The sequence below is a fragment of the Macrosteles quadrilineatus genome, unplaced genomic scaffold (genome assembly GCF_028750875.1).
Source record: "Macrosteles quadrilineatus isolate MER2022 unplaced genomic scaffold, UCM_ALF_1.0 Scaffold_1__1_contigs__length_201487025, whole genome shotgun sequence".
Classification (NCBI taxonomy): domain Eukaryota; kingdom Metazoa; phylum Arthropoda; class Insecta; order Hemiptera; family Cicadellidae; genus Macrosteles; species Macrosteles quadrilineatus.
This window is the reverse complement of record NW_026542594.1, coordinates 148,862,792-148,868,791: the sequence shown is the minus strand read 5'-3', so window position 1 is coordinate 148,868,791 and position 6,000 is coordinate 148,862,792.

Below are 6,000 nucleotides of genomic sequence, written 5' to 3'. Positions count from 1 at the left end.
ATATCTACACATTTTAAACATCAATTTTATAATGACCAAACGCAAGAGTATTGATGCCATCTTCAAGAATAAACCTCTTGTCATCGTCAAACGATAGTACTTTCTTATTCATGGTCAAGGTTTGAAGATGATGATTTGTAGATTTAATTCTTGTCACATTCTCATAGTAATCTTGCCCAGTTGCAAGACAGTTCAAATAATGTTGATGTCTAAGGAGATGTTTAACAGTGGCACCATCAGCTCCTTTAGCTTTCTTCACCTCTAAAGCTTGCTTGTCTTCTTCATATAACCATTTTAGAGGAATGTAAGAATATAACTTTGGTCTTAAACCACAATATTCATACATAATATGACCACCTAATTCATCTTTAAACTTTCCAGTGACTTTTTTATTTTTATCAGAGTATAAGAAATGGTCTTTACTATATCCAGAGGTATCAAAATAGTGTAAGTCACATTCTATTTCCTTGTAAAAGTCCTCTGTAACTATAGCATACATTAATGAATCTGTATCTGTCATTAGAAATCTTTTATTCTTAAATTTTGACATATAATTATAGTGGAAATCATACATTATTACTTTACTGATATCCAAAATCGTCATTCCTAAATATATTGGTTTATTAAACTTTACAACTAATTTATTTAAATGTATAGCATGTAAATTGTTATCAAACTTTTTGCTACAGTCAAACCTTGGATTAGTGACATATTTTGTTAATAGTGACTCATCCTTGAGATATATATCACGAAACTTGCGTTGATTCATGATTGTTCGACCAAAGAGACTATTATTTAACAATTTATAAAAGTCTTTTTCGAAATCAGTTTTAGCACATTTGCGTTTTTCAATATTAAAATTAATATAGGGCGCAAGCCATTTAGACTGTCTAAATTTTAAAATTCTATGGTATTTTGTTACAATCAAACCCAATTCCTCATATTTTTGTAATGCTTTATAATGTAAAATATATTTAGTTTTGTCATTTAAATTTGGCATTAATTTGCCATTCATTTTCTCTGGTGCTAATGGATAGTCATTATGTAAATCATGTAAGCTTTTATCATATTTTAAATCAACTTCTAAAATGTATCCTCATCATTTTGATTATATTTGTAGTCTATCTCATTCGTCCAACAAAATCCATCCATAGGTAGCTGCTCGCACATCGCTGTTGAGTATAGCGAGTTACAATCTAAATATATTAAATAGACACTCTCTTGATTGGGATCATAGTGTTCACCCATATATCTATTATTTGCTTTAGCGTAACGTGTAGAAATCATACTGACTCCTCCTCGAATCGCACTTTCTATGAACAAATGCATGTCAATATCTTTGAATAATTGTAATTTTATTCCTGTCATTCTAAGACAGGCCTCCCATGTAAGTCCAGGAAGTGAATACATATGTACAGGGTCAAGTTTGTAATCTTTTAAACACAGGTCTCTAAATGTCTCAAACACATCAGCCAGTAGCAGTACATCTGTTTTAAGATATAAATCATGATATTCTTGTAAATTATTTATATTAAAATGGGTCCATACATTTTTAGCATGTTCATATTCATTGGGAGAGATATGTTCTTTAGTTATAGAACTGTAAAATGTTTCAATTGGGGGTAGAGACTCTGCGAACTTATCTGGTCCCGTCATATATTCATAGGGATATACACCTTTACGTTGTAGTAGTGGATTTTGTATGAATCTAAATGTGTTCAAATTGGAAGCCAATTTATATAATGGAAGGGACAGAAAGTTGTATGAATCTAAAAATACTAAATCATCAACAGAGAATGATATATATTTTTCCATATCTTTAGCTATACAATTTAATTTACGTTTATTAAACTTTCCCAAATGTTGCATTATTATGTGACCATCATAATTTTTCAAGTTATGGAAGAATACTGGTATTTTCTTTGTTACTTTATAATTTAAATTACAATCATTGTGGGCAGCTCCACGGTATTGGCCAGAGGAATGGCAATGATCTCTCACCCTATCAAAATATAGGGGCTTTTCACAAATATGACAATGTGTTGAGTTTTGGAAAGATACCTCTTGCTCAGGGGTCATTTGAAGAGGAATATATATTGCCATTTGATTTTTAATATAATCATAAGTCTGAAATAATCTTTCAAAAAACACATCCATAACATTTGTGCCACTGTACAACTCTTCAGAAATAATTTTTGAATCTTTTACTACGACAAATGCAAATCCCGATGGAATATGTATATTAGAGTTTATAAAGCATTCAAAATCTGCATAAATTACATATGGGGCTTTAAGTTGATATTTATAATTTTTAAATTGTAATGTATCTTGTTTAGACATTTCCACTCGTTGAGCATCAAAGTTTTTACAATATATTGTATGACCTTCTAATATATCATTAGTGTAAAAATGTTGCAAACACAACTTGCAAAAATGCTTTTTATGGTCATCTTTTGTAGAGTGGAACATTAACCTATCAAAATCACGAATTAAACAGTAATGTGATTTACGACCTTCTTGTAATAACAATAGATCTACATGAGTATTACTAGTATTCAGTTTAGTTGTTCTTAATGGATGTATAAATTTATCATATTCAACCCCAAATACATTAACACTTATATTATTCTGTGTTTCAAATTTATCTATATCAGATATTTTTACTGGATATTTTATATTTGCCATATTTAACTGACTTTCATAGGGTACATAATTAGAAACCCTTTCAGCATGTTCATTAGAGTTCCTTGGATGTAAAGCTGCTAAAATCGACCAAAGAAAGCATTTATTATCATAATTCTTTATATTTAAAACAGCATGTTTTGATTGAATACTTTTTGGTGTGGGGATATATGACTTTGGAGTTAGGGGTTTATACTTGTAAACGTGCAACTGCCAATATTTAGTATGGTCATATATCCATCCACTGCCTTGGGCTTGATATTTGTGTATGGAAGCATCAATCTTTAAAAGTGCATTTTCAATTTGAGGCTTTAAATCTCTCTTCTCAATAGTTAAGATAGTAAGGCTTCTAAAATCCGCAATACAATCTTTCTCATTAACTAATTTTCCATTTTGATCCATTGAATATTTTATAAATTTGATTCTCCTAACTAACGTCCATTTTATCGGCAGAGGACAAGACTTGAGATTATTTTCAAGTTCAGCTCTAATCGATTCACCAACAAATTTAATCATCGTGTATGGACATTTGTTGCAAGAATTTACATGTCTTCTAAAATGTCCAACAATATTTTTCTTACAAAAACTACAACTCTTGTGACTTTGTAATATATGTGATTTTAGAGCAATGTTACTATCACAGATTAAATTACAAACTTTACATACATTCATTTGATGAATTACCTTGTAGTGGCGAATCAGGTTACTTTTGGTGGAGAGCGACACAGAGCAGTGTTGACAGGTGGGCCTCATTTTTATATATAACAAAAAAATTTGTGCCACTTCTATTTATAGACTTTTCGAAAATTTCAAAATTTTGGAAATTTTAAAAATTTTCAGCTAGAAATTAATTTTTTTTTTTTAATTACTTCAACAGATCCAAGACTAGCAAGGAGCAAGCCCAAGGGAGTGACATTTTCACCACGTCAGTAGAGGAATTTAGCGGCTCCGGCGGGATTGAGCGGCTTGAGCGGCAGTGAGCGGCTGACGTCACACGACGCCGCCCCCGCCCCCGACGCCGCCCCCACCCCAACGCCGCCCCCACCCCCGTCGGTAACCCCCACCCCCGTCGCTAACCCCTACCACCCTCGGGCAGTTTCAAGGTCATCCTTTGTTGTCTGGAACCACCCTACGCATCGTGGGAGGTCTCCAAGCCAACCCTCCCTACACCATCACTCACTGTCAGCCGCAGCTGCTCCCCAACACCTGCGCTCCAAGCGGCCCCCCACTCCTCCCTTGTATTCTTTGTTCTCCGCATAGCGCACACTTATTTACCACCAATAGGATATTAGCTTATTTTGACCAATCAGAGAGCAGTATTTCACATATTTCAAATATTTTAACCGTTTTACCTGCCAGACTGTTTGAACGACTAACATCGTGGGAGGTCTCCAAGCCAATCCTCCCTACACCATCACTCACTGTCAGCCGCAGCTGCTCCCCAACACCTGCTCTCCAAGCGGCCCCCCCGCTCATCCCTTGTATTCTTTGTTCTCCGCATAGCGCACACTTATTTACCACCAATAGGATGTTAGCTTATTTTGACCAATCAGAGAGCAGTATTTCACATATTTCAAATATTTTAACCGTTTTACCTGCCAGACTGTTTGAACGACCAACCCAACTGAAAAAGTGGTAGGAATAGTGATGTAATAGACGTACACTATGAAAATAGCGTACATATGACACAAAATTGTAAGAAAAGTGTATGTTTTTCAAGTCCAATAGTTACTGTATTTTATTTTGCGGACTATGAAGACAGAAGATGCTACTCACATTTAGATAGTATTCGTTTTAAACTGAGAATAGAACAGACTGAAACATTATTACGTAAACCTATTCTGCTAAGGTTACAACATATAATAGAGTGTCAAAATGTAAACCACGAGTTATGTTTTGAAAAATTATTAAAATATTTTGTTGGCACACCTGCAGTGGCTTGCTCACCTCAACCCTAACTCATTGCACATCACGTCAGTCACAGTGGAGCAGCCGAACAGTGTGAATATGAATCCCTCTTGCAGCATTGACGAATACATTCAATCATTTATGCAAGAGATAGACGGTATGACGGACAACGCAGTTCAACAGACTCCAATCACAAACAGTACTAGTGGTAGTAGTAGTAGTAGTATGAAGAAAAGGAAGAGTTCCCCGCCTAAGACCAAGGTGGAAAAGTCAGGATGGGTACCGAAGCCGCCAGCGGATTGTCCCATAGTATCATGGATGGATAAAGGTAATATGTATGCAGTGCAAAATCCAGCAAACAAAGGAAGTGTTTTATTGAAAATGGAAGTGTATGAAGGTGTCGACATGAAGTTCATGTGCGGTTTATATTTGGACAAAGACAAAGCAGTGCAAGAAAGTGTTAATGAAGCAATTGAAAAGATCGAAAACATGTGGGTTGATAAAACAACTGGTGCTCCGAAACTCACGGGATTAACTCAAACTGTTACACAATGCAAAAGTGGCGAGCTAGATGTAAAACCAAAGAAACGTGTGGTACGTAAAAAGCAATAGAGATGTTTATATGAATTAATGAACACATGTGCCCATAAACTATCCACATGTGACAACCGACTCTTTTTTCTAGACATTTGTAAACACGTGTGTTAAAACAGCTGCGCTCATTATTAATCCCCCCACTCTCCCACCAACTAAAATGGCCGCTGATCAGAATAAAAAGCCCCAGTCTGTCTGAGACAAACATCAGTCTGCTCCAGTTCATCAACGACTCACCACTAGCACCAGCACTATTAGCTTCTACACTATGAGCGACATTGTTGAGACATACAACGTGATGACCACTGAACAGGCTACACCGATGGACCTGAAGACCTCACTCAACACCTGCAAGAACAACTCCCCGACGTACACCAGAATTACCGACTTGATTGCTGAGGTTCCATACCTTATAACGATGATGGAGAGAGTAGTTACACCATTCGGCGAGACGACCATCGTCATCCTGGAGGGTCAAGCGGAAGATGACTACTACCTGCGAGTTTATCTGCCGAGACGCTTTAATAATGTGGTGAGCAATTCGGACATCGATCGCTACAACAACGGCTTCGGAGATCGCCTTCGCTTGGTGAAACACGCAGCCAGACCCGGCACCTCCTTCACACCGTTGGAATTTTTGTAAATATTGTAAAGCAAGAAACATCAAGACGTAAAAAAATGTATATATTCTTAAAATAACCAATGTAGATTTTGACAGTTTTCGTAAGTAATAAATATTTCATTTATTTGCAAACATAAATACTTGACTAAAATGATTGACTTATACCCGAAGGTAATACTATAGTTAATGTAATG